Below are 12,428 nucleotides of genomic sequence, written 5' to 3' on the forward strand. Positions count from 1 at the left end.
TCCTACTTTAGAGCACACCAAAGCAATGTCCTCCCAATGAGGAAATGCTCTTCGATCATAAATTAAAGAATTACATGTTCTTCCCAATAAGTTGTAACAATTAAAGAGAGTCTGTAAGGGCTCTCTTCCTCAGTTCGAGTCACTCGCGATAATTCTTTTTTTTTGGTACAAATGATTGCAACTGAATAGCAATAAATGGGTGTAAAAGTGCTGCCAAAGGAGCAGTTGGAATGGAAATAGTGATAGATTTGAATGCTTCTGCACATAAGCATACCTAAACAGATTACCTACTTTGTGCACAAGCGAGGGAAAGCCCTATTAGACCGCCAGGATGAAAATGTACTTATCCCCCCCAGACCCACGCAATAACATTGGAAGATGAATATTTTGCAAGCCAGATTGGGAGTTCTGCTATATGACCTGGAGTGTAGATGCGCACATAAAACGTGCAAGCAATCTGAGAGGGGTGACTAAGATATGGACCCCCAAGATAACCTATGTGGGGGAGGGCACGATATGGGGCATGGTTGAGGACCAGAGGGGGGGAATGACAGGCAGATGAATACGTCATTCATAGATACTGCCCCTCCCCCACCACAATATTGCATAGGTGGGAAACGTTACTCACTAAAGCAACTATACTAACCTTATCCCAGGCAGGTACAGGAGGAAATGGACCCAAAGTAATTCAAGATGACAAGAATAAGCAAACTCACTGTTAACTGACACACGTGAATGCAATAGACATGAAGCACATATGCACTCACCATGAAAAAACACAGATACTAGGGGCCTCATTATGACCCAGGTGCTAAGTGTTTAACGGCGCCGTTAAACACTATGGCGCCTAATTACGAGGTCCCTTTGCGGGACCCGACCTTAACGGCTGGTTTTACCAGCCGTTAAAGTAGGGACCCGCAAAGGGACCTTGGTTCTAATTACGTTACCGCAATTTGCAGTACCGTAATTAGCGCCTTCCCCATTGAGCCCTATGGGGCAAAAATGGGAATGGGGAAGGGCCATCGCGGCATGGGGAATTACCGCCCCACCAACCTCGGAATTGGGTGGTAATTCCCCATTCCGCCATGGCGGACTCCGGCATGGACCATGGTTTAGCGCCGGAGTCCTAAGGAGGCCCTAGGTCAATATGCATTTATACATGAAGAATATTGCTTGCAACCATGAAGACACAAAGACCATAACATAAGCAATGTATAATCTTAAATGCAACACAAATGATACACTTATAATTCCCATGGCACAAGACATATTTTTCTAAGATTAATTAAAGAACAACTAGCCTTTGAATGCCAAGTGCAGAATAGTTATAAGCTAAAACCTTCAAATGGAACATGTCAAATAAATCCCTAGTGTTCAGGAAAGTAATAACATTCGCACGTATATTAGCTAAAACTCTCAGTAAATGCAGGGTGAAATAATTCAAAACAGTCCTCGCACACGTGACCCATAATTAAAGAACACTATTCATTAGCTCTGGACACAGATAGGCACCTGCCTCGACTCCCCACATATTCTTAGACATGTGACGCCGTGCAAGGACAACTACAAAGAGGTTGCTCTGGCTCATGGACCAGGAACAAGGCCTAGTACCTATTTTAATGGAAATGAAAGCAGTCCTTGGTCCCTCTTCCCCTACTCCAGTCTGGCTCATGGGTTGACGACCTGTCAATTGCTCACAGTTGGTCAGTAAGATGCCAACCAATGAAAACCCCCAATGCTAGGCTGCCCATCATGTATTATGCCCACCAATAGTTTAATGTAGAGATGACATGTATTCATTATTATCATTTTAGAGGTGGTCGCAGGTGGAGCCATCAGCTAGATAATGACCAATTAGAAGACTAATGTTTAAAGATGTGAAGGCAGGCGCTCTGTTACTAGTCTTTAGCATCTCCTCCTAACGCACGTTTTCATGACTTCATCAATCTTCAGGGAGGCTGAGTTTCTGTGTTTTTTCAGGCGGGCCTGCATTTCTGTTTCAGGTGTAACACATTAATTAGCTCTGAAGATTCTGGTACTTGTAGTTTTCGCACTTCATTTTGCTGGCAGGTGACTGGAAACAACTCCCTCCATAGCACAAATCTTCCCCTTGATGGGGGGAGGGGGAAAGCCATGGTTGTGGCTCTCCAATGTAAGGCATGATGGCCCTGCTGCACTGCCTTGTGAGCCCGGGACTCCTGGAACAATGTTTAAAGATGTGAAGGCAGGCGCTCTGTTACCAGTCTTTAGCATCTCCTCCTAACGCACGTTTTCATGATTTCATCAATCTTAAGGAAGCTAAGTTTATGGGTTTTTTCAGGCGGGTCTGCATTTCTGTTTCAGGTGTAACAAATTAATTAGCTCTGAGGATTCTGGTACTTGTATTTTTCGCACTTGATTTTGCTGGCAGGTGACTGGAAACAACTCCCTCCATAGCACAAATCTTCCCCTTGATGGGGGGAGGGGGAAAGCCATGGTTGTGGATCTCCAAAGTAAGGCATGATGGCCCTAAGACTAACCCCTATATAATGTATACATAGTGAATGACCTTAACCAATCCCCTGGGTTTTGTAAATGAGATTGTAGTATGACGTCAGTGATGATGAAATCTTCCCTTTTAATTTGTATGAGAATATTTGAGTACAAAAAAGAAGGTGGGTGAGGCGCGCACTCCCGGTCCTGGTCAATTGAACCTGTTGCAAAAAATAAGTAGCTGGGTCACATCCCAAAATGGACAAATATTCACAGGGTTAGATCCCTTCTGCTGCAAATCAGGTACTCAGTAATAACAGGGTTAGATCCCTCAGCTGAGAATATTTGAGAGCTGCGACTCTATTGCTTGTATGTTGTCCCTGCTTTATGTTGGATTGTTAATAAAGTGGGTTTTGCCTTTCACCTTGTCTATTTCCGTTACTGAGTGTGGGATTTCACAGCCTCCCATTTCTGCTTAAACTGGGGTTTTCCCATGTCATCCTAACAGTAGTGAGATGTCTGAGCTGAGCCCGTCTATCTTCTTCCTATTCTGCGATGGCACTCATCACATCCACCAGGGAGAGAGTAGCTGATAGGGTCTCCTTATCTTGCATGTCTGTAGCAGAGAGGGCTTGAGGGACGCAAGGGGGTACACAGTGTACTGGTCCATCTTGTTTTGTGTCCCTTGCCTCTATGTTTTGTCTTTGACCATGATGAGGAACCCAGAAACAACGAGGAGACAAGGAATCGGCAAGTATATCTACCAGTGAGTAGAATCTGCAGAAATATTGTTCTCCTACTTGTAAAATTCACTCCAAATAAGAAAAAGTGAGGCAGGGGTCTCTGCCCAAGAGTGAAATATATCACTGTATACTGAACTGGTTGGCACCCCAGTGAGTTATTGTGCTGCTCCTGGACTATATTTAATATTCTGTCTCAGAGGTCAAGAGTACATCGCATCCCGAGGCAGGAAGGTTGCAATGATGCTGCCCCGCGAGTTTGAGAAAGCCGCTGCTCTCAGCACTGTGAAGATGACACTTTAGTTCAGCCATCCAATCCACGCAATCCAAAGGGAATTTAACCACTGGTGCCCGTCACTGATGGAGACAAGTCAATCTGCCTGCGGGGGTACCGTAAACCGAAAAAGATAATATCCCTCACATGGAGGAGAGTGACGCCCGACAGGGATTCGAGCTTCACAGCCTCTTAAGGAAGGATGTGGGCGAGGCGTGCTCTGGGGCTCCTTGCAGCTGCTTCTCGTGATGCCTCCTCCTCACCTTTGGTAAGCGCCATGACTCCCCAGCTCGTCGCTCCCTTTGCGGGCTCCTGGTCTGATTAGCATTTTCACGTGTCAGCTTTCAGGCGCCTTAGCGGGCAGGTGGCTCCAAAGTGGATAGAGCCCAGACAGGCACCCCAGCCACAAATGCTTCCCAAAGATGGCACTCTTTGTCCAGAAGCATCCGGCAATGCTTCCAGTTGTCTCCTGCCTGCCGGCACTGTTTCTTGTGGTGATAGAATCGGTTGTGTCAGAAAAGCTTCCCCTCTGCACCCAATCCTAAATTTGCAGTTAAATCCTGTTAAAACAGGATTAATTTTTACCATTCACGTCCTGATAGGCTTGCTGCTCGACAGCTCCCCCATCCCTCTCCTTAAGGAGCCTGGTCTAGATCCTAACTGTTCTGCCGACCTTCACCCTGTATTCTACCACAATGTTCCAAAATTCTAGAGGTAATAGTATTCAATCGACTCACTGTGTTCCTTGATACTCACAGCCTCCCGAACCCTCTTCAATCTGGCTTCCAACATCTGCATACTACTGAGACAGCTCTCCTCAAGGTCAGCAAGGTCATCTCTTCTGCTTGTCATACAAACCCTTCATCTATTCTTTTTCTACTCAACTTCTCTGCGGCCTTCGATACGGTCGACCATTTTGACCTTCTCTCTACATTAACTCTCCTTGGCATAAGAGATAAGGCCCTCGCTTGGTTTGCTTCATACCTTGTCTTCAGACACTTTCAGTTTTCCTGGAACAGCCTCACCTCCCCACTTACCCCCTTACTGTTGGAGTTCCACAGGGCTCTGTCCTTTGTCTACTTCTTTTCACTCTCTATACTTCTGTACCCTGATCTCCTCTTACGGCTTCTCCTATCAACTCTTCAATGATGCCACTCAGCTCGTCTTCTCCTTTCCCTCCTTATTCGACCAGCAGTTTTCAAAAATCTCAGACTCTCCACCATCTAATACTGGATGGCGTCTCACTCGCTTATGCTCAACTGCCACTAAGACTGAAGTTCTCTATTCTCCAGCCACAAAGGCTATCTCTTCCATCCTCTTCTTCTCTTCTCTCCTCACTACCTTCCTTACTCTGCTTCTGCTCGTCACCTTGGCGTCATCTTTGAACCATCACACAGCTTCTTGCTCTTCTTCTCCAAATCTACCACTGCAGCCAGAGTCAATCGCCTCAATATCAGAAAAATCTGTCATCTTCCTTTCAATACTGCTAAACAGGTAATCTCCTCATTAGTACGTTCTAGATCTGACGGGATAACTTCAAACCTTGTGGTGCCGTGCACTGTGTGCAATTTCCGTCTCCTATCGCCCCTTCTCCCGGAAAGCACATTAGCACCTTCCGTTTACACTTGGTGTTGGAAAAATAGAAAAGGCCCGGCATCGGGCGATTCAAAGAGTCCTTTACAGTGTATTCCTATGGAATCTGCCTGCTTTTTGGAGGTGTAGAAAGCAGTCATATTCCACGGTATTCCATTGGTTTAACCGAAGTATACAAATGTAGCTGACCTTGGACCATGTGTTGTTTTGAGATGGAGCAGCAATGCATAAGGGGCACAGTCTGGTAACTGCCCCGGGTCTGCCTCAAAACAAAAAGAAAATTCAGCTAGTTCAGAAAAAAACGTGCAAAGAGAGGTTTTAACCTGTAACATCCCTTTGCTGGCCTTCTAGCATCAGAAAACCCATAGCCTGATGAAGGCCAAAAATCCAAGGTGGAAAATCCTCCAGCTTGGAAGTAAACCTGTTTCTTCCAAGAGCCACAGATAAGAGAGTGAGCACGGACTGGGTTTCTCCTTACATACTGTAACTCTAAGGAGATGGCTAAAGTGAGCCCACCAATCACAAGAGGGGGCTTCGGACAAAGGGATCAGGTGGCAAACAATCCTTCGAACTGCCATTCAACCCAGTGTTATAAGAGGCGTCACGAGATCGCTGGTTACCTTTTCTTCCTGGGGAGCGAGGGGATGAGGCTGCCAGTCTGTCGATGGATCTTCGCAAAGATGAAAGAGCAACGCGGGGAACCGACCCAACACCCTCCTGACAGTAAATGACAGGATCGAGCTGAACCAGCTCCCAACGTCACGGGTAGCACTTCTCTGTATTTGCGTGACGTCAGGACAGTGTAAACACTGACAGAGAAGGCCAGGTGAAGTCCACTTCGGTACCAGCAGTTCGAGGGACAGATCTTTGGTAATTCCTCGGTGGTAGTAATGGCACAGATACCGGCAGGGCACAAGACCAGCAGAAGGAAATGGGGAGGCAGACCATTCAAGTAGGAAAGGAAGAGTAGGGGAAGAGAACGAACACCCCAGGACTGGACCCCTTCCCAACCAAGGAACGGTGCAGGGCTAGAGAGGAACCCAGGCAGGGAACCCCCAAAGACTAAGTACCAGACTGGAACCCAAAAGGGCAAGTAATAAGGCAGGGCAGGGCAAAAGGAACAAGGCAAGGATAAGGAGCACTGGGCTAGCACGTGGTAGAAATAGGAACAGGACAGGAGCAGAACAGAGATTCAGGCAAGTAGGGCTCCTGGAGCGCAACCACGGAACAAACCGCGTTGAGACGCGTTGTTTCCGGGTCTGCAACGGCTATTTATAGCCCGGGATCAAAGTGAGGCTTGGAACGCAAGCCGCTGTCACTGCGCATGCGCGAAACGTCGGATACTGATGTTCCGCGCATGCGCAGGACATTCAAGATGGCCGCGCCCAGGGAGCCGGGAGCCCGGACCGCGGTACGCCGAAGAGAAAGGCGCCAACGCGGACACAATCTCCAGGAGGGAGATCGCCGTGGCCGAGGACCCCGACCCCCAGAACAGGCGAGTGGCGCGTGCCGCGTGACACCATACCCCCTCCCGGACAACCCCGGGGCACCAGGTTTCCAGGGATAGCGACGGAAGAAGTCCCGAACCAAGCGCGGGGCATGCACAAAGGAGCAAGGCTCCCAAGTGCGGTCACAAGCCGGATAGCCTTTCCAACTGACCAAATACTGAAGCACCCCACGCCTAATCCGTGAATCACAAATCTCCCCTACCTCAAACTCAGGGACCCCCTGGACCAACACCGGGGCAGGACGGGAACATGGACGGCCAAGAACATCGGGCACACAGGGTTTCAAAAGGGAGACATGAAAAACAGGATGAATCCGCCAAGAGCGAGGCAAAGACAAACGAAAGGCAACAGGGGAAATGCGTTGAAGAACGCGAAAGGGCCCAAAAAATCGGGGAGCCAATTTCACGGGCAAATTGCGAGCAGGCAGATTCTTGGAAGATAGCCAAACCATATCGCCAACCTGAAGGTCGGGCTCAGGACTCCGCCGTTTATCGGCCTGAACCTTCATACGTGCTTGTGCCACTGCCAAGGTACTGGCCGCCAGGCGATGTTGATCGCGGATGAGAGCCACCATGGCATCAGCCGACGGAACAGCACTAGGAGGCATCGGACGAAGAGGCAGCAGCTTGGGGTGCAGACCAACAGAACAAACGAAGGGACTGAGTCCGGTAGCAGAATGAACAGCATTGTTGTAAGCCACCTCCGCGGTGTCCAACCAATCTGACCAATTGTCCTGAGTGGCATTGGCGTAACATCGCAGGTACTGTTCTAGGGATTGGTTAGTACGCTCGGTTTGCCCATTGGTTTGGGGATGGTAACCGGAACTCAGAGCGCGCTGAATGTCCAAATGACGACACAGTTGATCCCAGAAAGAAGAAACAAACTGCGAACCACGATCCGACAGAATCTTCTCAGGAAGGCCGTGAAGACGATACACCTCATGTAAGAAACGACGAGCCATCTGGGAGGCAGTGGGCAGCTTTGGAAAAGGTATGAAGTGAGCCAATTTGGAAAAACAATCCACCACCACCATGATACACGTATTCCCACCAGAGGGTGGTAATTCAACAATGAAGTCCGTGGCGATAGTATGCCATGGGTACGGTGGCGTGGACGTAGGTCGCAGTAGACCAAGGGGTTTCTTGCGTGGAACCTTCACTTGAGCACAAACAGGGCAAGAATCCACATATTGCTTAACTTGTTTGGCCCATCCTGGCCACCAGAATTGTCGTGCAACCAATTCTTGGGTGGTATTGACCCCACGATGACCACAGACAACGGAATCATGACAATTCTGTAGGACAGTCCTTCGAAGATTCAGAGTGGGGACGTACAGGCGATCCTTGAAGAAAAGCAATCCGTCGCGTTCACAGATGTCGTAATGTCGTAACACCAGGGATCTGGAGGGATCCGCCCGAGTCGCTTCTAAGAGTTGCTGAAGTTGAGGAGTCAACATCGATAGGAAATGCTTCGAAGCAATCAAGGGTTCCTTGGTCTTGGCTCGGTCTATGTCGTCCTCCAAGGATCGGGACAGGGCATCGGCCTTTATGTTCTGAGAGCAAGGTATGTAAGTCACCACAAAATCGAACTGAGAAAAGAAAAAGGCCCAACGTGCATGCCGTGAGGTTCTGCATTGCAAGGAACGTAAAAATTGAAGGTTACGGTGGTCTGTGCGCACTTCCACTGGATATTTACCACCCAGCAAGTGATGTCGCCATTCTTCGAAGGCTGCTTTTATGGCCAAAAGTTCCTTCTCGATCACAGCGTAGTTTCTTTCGCTGGGTGACAGCTTCCGCGAATAGTAGGCCACAGGATGTTCTATTTCTGTAACTGGATCACGCTGCAATAGGACTGCACCAACTGCATAGTCCGAGACATCCGTTTCAACTAAGAATGGTTCTTTGTCATCCGGATGATTCAAAATAGGAGCTGACATAAAGGCTTTTTTTAATTCCTGAAATGCCACTTTGGCCTGAGAATCCCAAAAGAAAAGAATCTTGTTGCTGGTCAGACGAGTCAACATGGCAGTTAAGTGAGAAAATTGTGGAATGAAACGTCGGTAGAAATTAGCGAAGCCCAAGAACCGTTGCAGTGACTTAACATCATGGGGCTGTTTCCATTCCCGTATGGCTTGCAGTTTCATGGGGTCCATCCGCACTCCTGTGCTGCTGATTACATAGCCTAGGAATTCCACACTTTCCAGATGAAATTGGCATTTCTCAGCTTTGGCATACAAATGATTGGCAGATAATCTACGGAGGACTTCCTGAACATGTTCAACATGAGCCATGCGAGTAGAAGAAAAAATCAAGATGTCGTCCAGATATACCCATACTGACACTCCTACAAGATCTGAAAAGACAACATCCATGAACCGTTGGAAGACGGCCGGGGCATTGCAAAGTCCAAACGGCATTACCCTATACTCGTAATGCCCAAAAGGTGTTTTGAAGGCCGTTTTCCACTCATCACCATCCTTAATCCGCACTAAGTGGTAGGCTCCTCTTAAATCCAACTTGGTGAAGATCCGAGCAGATTTCAAGGATTCAATGATGTCCCGGATGAGTGGCAGGGGGGTATCGGTCCTTGCACGTGATTTCATTCAACCGGCGATAATCAATACATGGGCGCAAAGTACCCTCCTTCTTTTTGACGAAGAAAAGCGGAAATCCCGCGGGGGATTTAGATGGTACAATGTAGCCCTTATCAAGGCAATCCTCGATGTACTCCTGCAGGACACCCTTTTCTAATTGCGTCAAAGAATAAACCTTGCCATGAGGAATGACTGCGTCAGGCAGGATATCAATGGAGCAGTCGAACTGTCTGTGAGGAGGCAATGGAATGTCTTCTGGTTTGGAAAATACCTTGAGAAATTCAGCATATTCCTGAGGTATGGACTGAGTAACACATAGGCGGACAGAGGTGTTTCCAGGAGTGGGTAGCCCCAAACCAGACTTTGCCGGAAGGGTATCACGAAGACGACATTCCTGAGAACAACGTACAGAAGAAAAGACCATGGTTCGGGAAGTCCAATTGACCTGTGGATTGTGGTAAAGCAGCCAAGGCAAGCCGAGCACTACCGGGAAGGAGGGAGACTTGATCACATCCAACGAAATCCGTTCAAGATGTTCTTCCACTGATAGCCATAACTGACCGGAATGTTGGCACACAGGACCCGAGGACAAAGGTGTACCATCGATTACCTCAACCACTGCTGAATGTTCCTTGCGATACAGGTGGATCCCATTGGAAACCGCAAACGAGGCATCAATGTAATTGCCCGATGCTCCACAGTCCAGAAGAGCCCTGGTCGTAATGCATTTTCCTTGCCATGCAATACCGACTTCCAAGACCAACAAGGGCACCGAGTGCATGGGATGAAGGACTGAAACAGAAAAACGGCCCACCGCTGCCTTCTCACCACACAGCGGGCCCGTTAGTTTTCCGATTTCTTCAAGGGACGTAGAGGACAGGTACCTAGATAATGTCCAGTCCCTCCACAATACAGACATAGGTTTTGTTGACGTCTTCTCTTCTTCTCAGCCTCAGATAATGGTCCGCGAATAGCTCCCAGTTGCATGGGCTCAGGACCCGCGTCAGTTGGGGTTGTAGATCCCGAAGGGTGTACTGAGAGTCCCGGATGGTATCTTTCCATTCGACGGCGTTCACTTCTCCTTTCAGCCAGTCGGTGGTCGATACGGAGGACCTGATCCAACAATGCGGGTAGGGTTTCTGGTTCAGGAATATGCAGCAATTCATCCTTGTATTCGTCTCGTAACCCACGACGGAATAAAGTCTTCTGAGTGATTTCGGGCCATTGGGAATCAGTTGCAAGCTGCCGAAACCGACTAATGTAGTTAATGATGTCACCAGATCCCTGTTTGATTTCCATCAGCTGGTTCTGGGCCACGGCAGCCAGGTTGGGTGGTTTGAAGATATCCAGAAAGGCTTTTTCAAAAGCAGCAAAATCACTCAACAAGGGACTATCGGCGGAAACCAGGGGAGCCGCCCAAGCTAGAGCGTTGCTGGTCAAGTTACCAAGGATGTACCCTATCTTGACTTTGTCTTGATTGAAATGGCTAGATCGAAACTGAAAATGAATCCGGCAATGGGTACAAAACTCAGCCACTCGACGTGGATCACCATCGAACTTCATAGGAGTTGTGTGGGCCATAGAATTCTCAGGTAGTGGAGCAATATTCAATCCTCGACCCATTGCTTGCCGAAGAGTGTCATTCTCCTGGCGAAGGGTGGTCATCTCGAGACGCAGGGCTCGTACTTCCTCACGTAATTCTTGCATGTCTGCCATGTCGGAGCTGGAGGAAAGGCGTCTCAATCTGTTATAAGAGGCGTCACGAGATCGCTGGTTACCTTTTCTTCCTGGGGAGCGAGGGGATGAGGCTGCCAGTCTGTCGATGGATCTTCGCAAAGATGAAAGAGCAACGCGGGGAACCGACCCAACACCCTCCTGACAGTAAATGACAGGATCGAGCTGAACCAGCTCCCAACGTCACGGGTAGCACTTCTCTGTATTTGCGTGACGTCAGGACAGTGTAAACACTGACAGAGAAGGCCAGGTGAAGTCCACTTCGGTACCAGCAGTTCGAGGGACAGATCTTCGGTAATTCCTCGGTGGTAGTAATGGCACAGATACCGGCAGGGCACAAGACCAGCAGAAGGAAATGGGGAGGCAGACCATTCAAGTAGGAAAGGAAGAGTAGGGGAAGAGAACGAACACCCCAGGACTGGACCCCTTCCCAACCAAGGAACGGTGCAGGGCTAGAGAGGAACCCAGGCAGGGAACCCCCAAAGACTAAGTACCAGACTGGAACCCAAAAGGGCAAGTAATAAGGCAGGGCAGGGCAAAAGGAACAAGGCAAGGATAAGGAGCACTGGGCTAGCACGTGGTAGAAATAGGAACAGGACAGGAGCAGAACAGAGATTCAGGCAAGTAGGGCTCCTGGAGCGCAACCACGGAACAAACCGCGTTGAGACGCGTTGTTTCCGGGTCTGCAACGGCTATTTATAGCCCGGGATCAAAGTGAGGCTTGGAACGCAAGCCGCTGTCACTGCGCATGCGCGAAACGTCGGATACTGACGTTCCGCGCATGCGCAGGACATTCAAGATGGCCGCGCCCAGGGAGCCGGGAGCCCGGACCGCGGTACGCCGAAGAGAAAGGCGCCAACGCGGATACAATCTCCAGGAGGGAGATCGCCGTGGCCGAGGACCCCGACCCCCAGAACAGGCGAGTGGCGCGCGCCGCGTGACACCCAGGCCATCCCAAAAGGATCTGAGAGGCAGAGCCCACGGAGGTCTAAACCAGTAAAAACCAAGATGGTGACTGGCCTGTAGGCTCACAAAGAGCCCGCATGTACAGAATGGCCATTGTAAGACCCTCTAGTAGTTACCTTATACAAAGGAAGTCCTAAAATATAAGATGGCCTCCAAAAATGTGAATTGGGCTACCAATATGGTAAAAATACCCCTAAAATACAGCTGCCACTATTCTACTTCCTAAAACCAATGTAGGTTTGTAGGGCACAAATGGGGTGCTAAGGAAGCTTCTCTGGAACGGGGGCATTATGGGTGACCCAGCACCCTATACTCTAGAAGAGTAAAAAAGGGTTGCAATGACAGAGTAACTTAATGGAAGTCCCTCTGGCCATCAAAAATAGGTCAGTGATTCAGAAAATCACTCAACTCAAGGCACCTTCCCACCGACTCTAAAGACAAGCCAAATCCTCCCTCTACTAAAGAAAACCACTCTGAATGTTGACAACCTAAGCTACTATCACCCCCATCACCCATCTTCCCTTCCTAGGTAAGATCATCAAGAAAGC

Source organism: Ambystoma mexicanum, chromosome 8 (genome assembly GCF_040938575.1).
Source record: "Ambystoma mexicanum isolate Mex_15411 chromosome 8, UKY_AmexF1_1, whole genome shotgun sequence".
Taxonomy (NCBI): Eukaryota; Metazoa; Chordata; class Amphibia; order Caudata; family Ambystomatidae; genus Ambystoma; species Ambystoma mexicanum.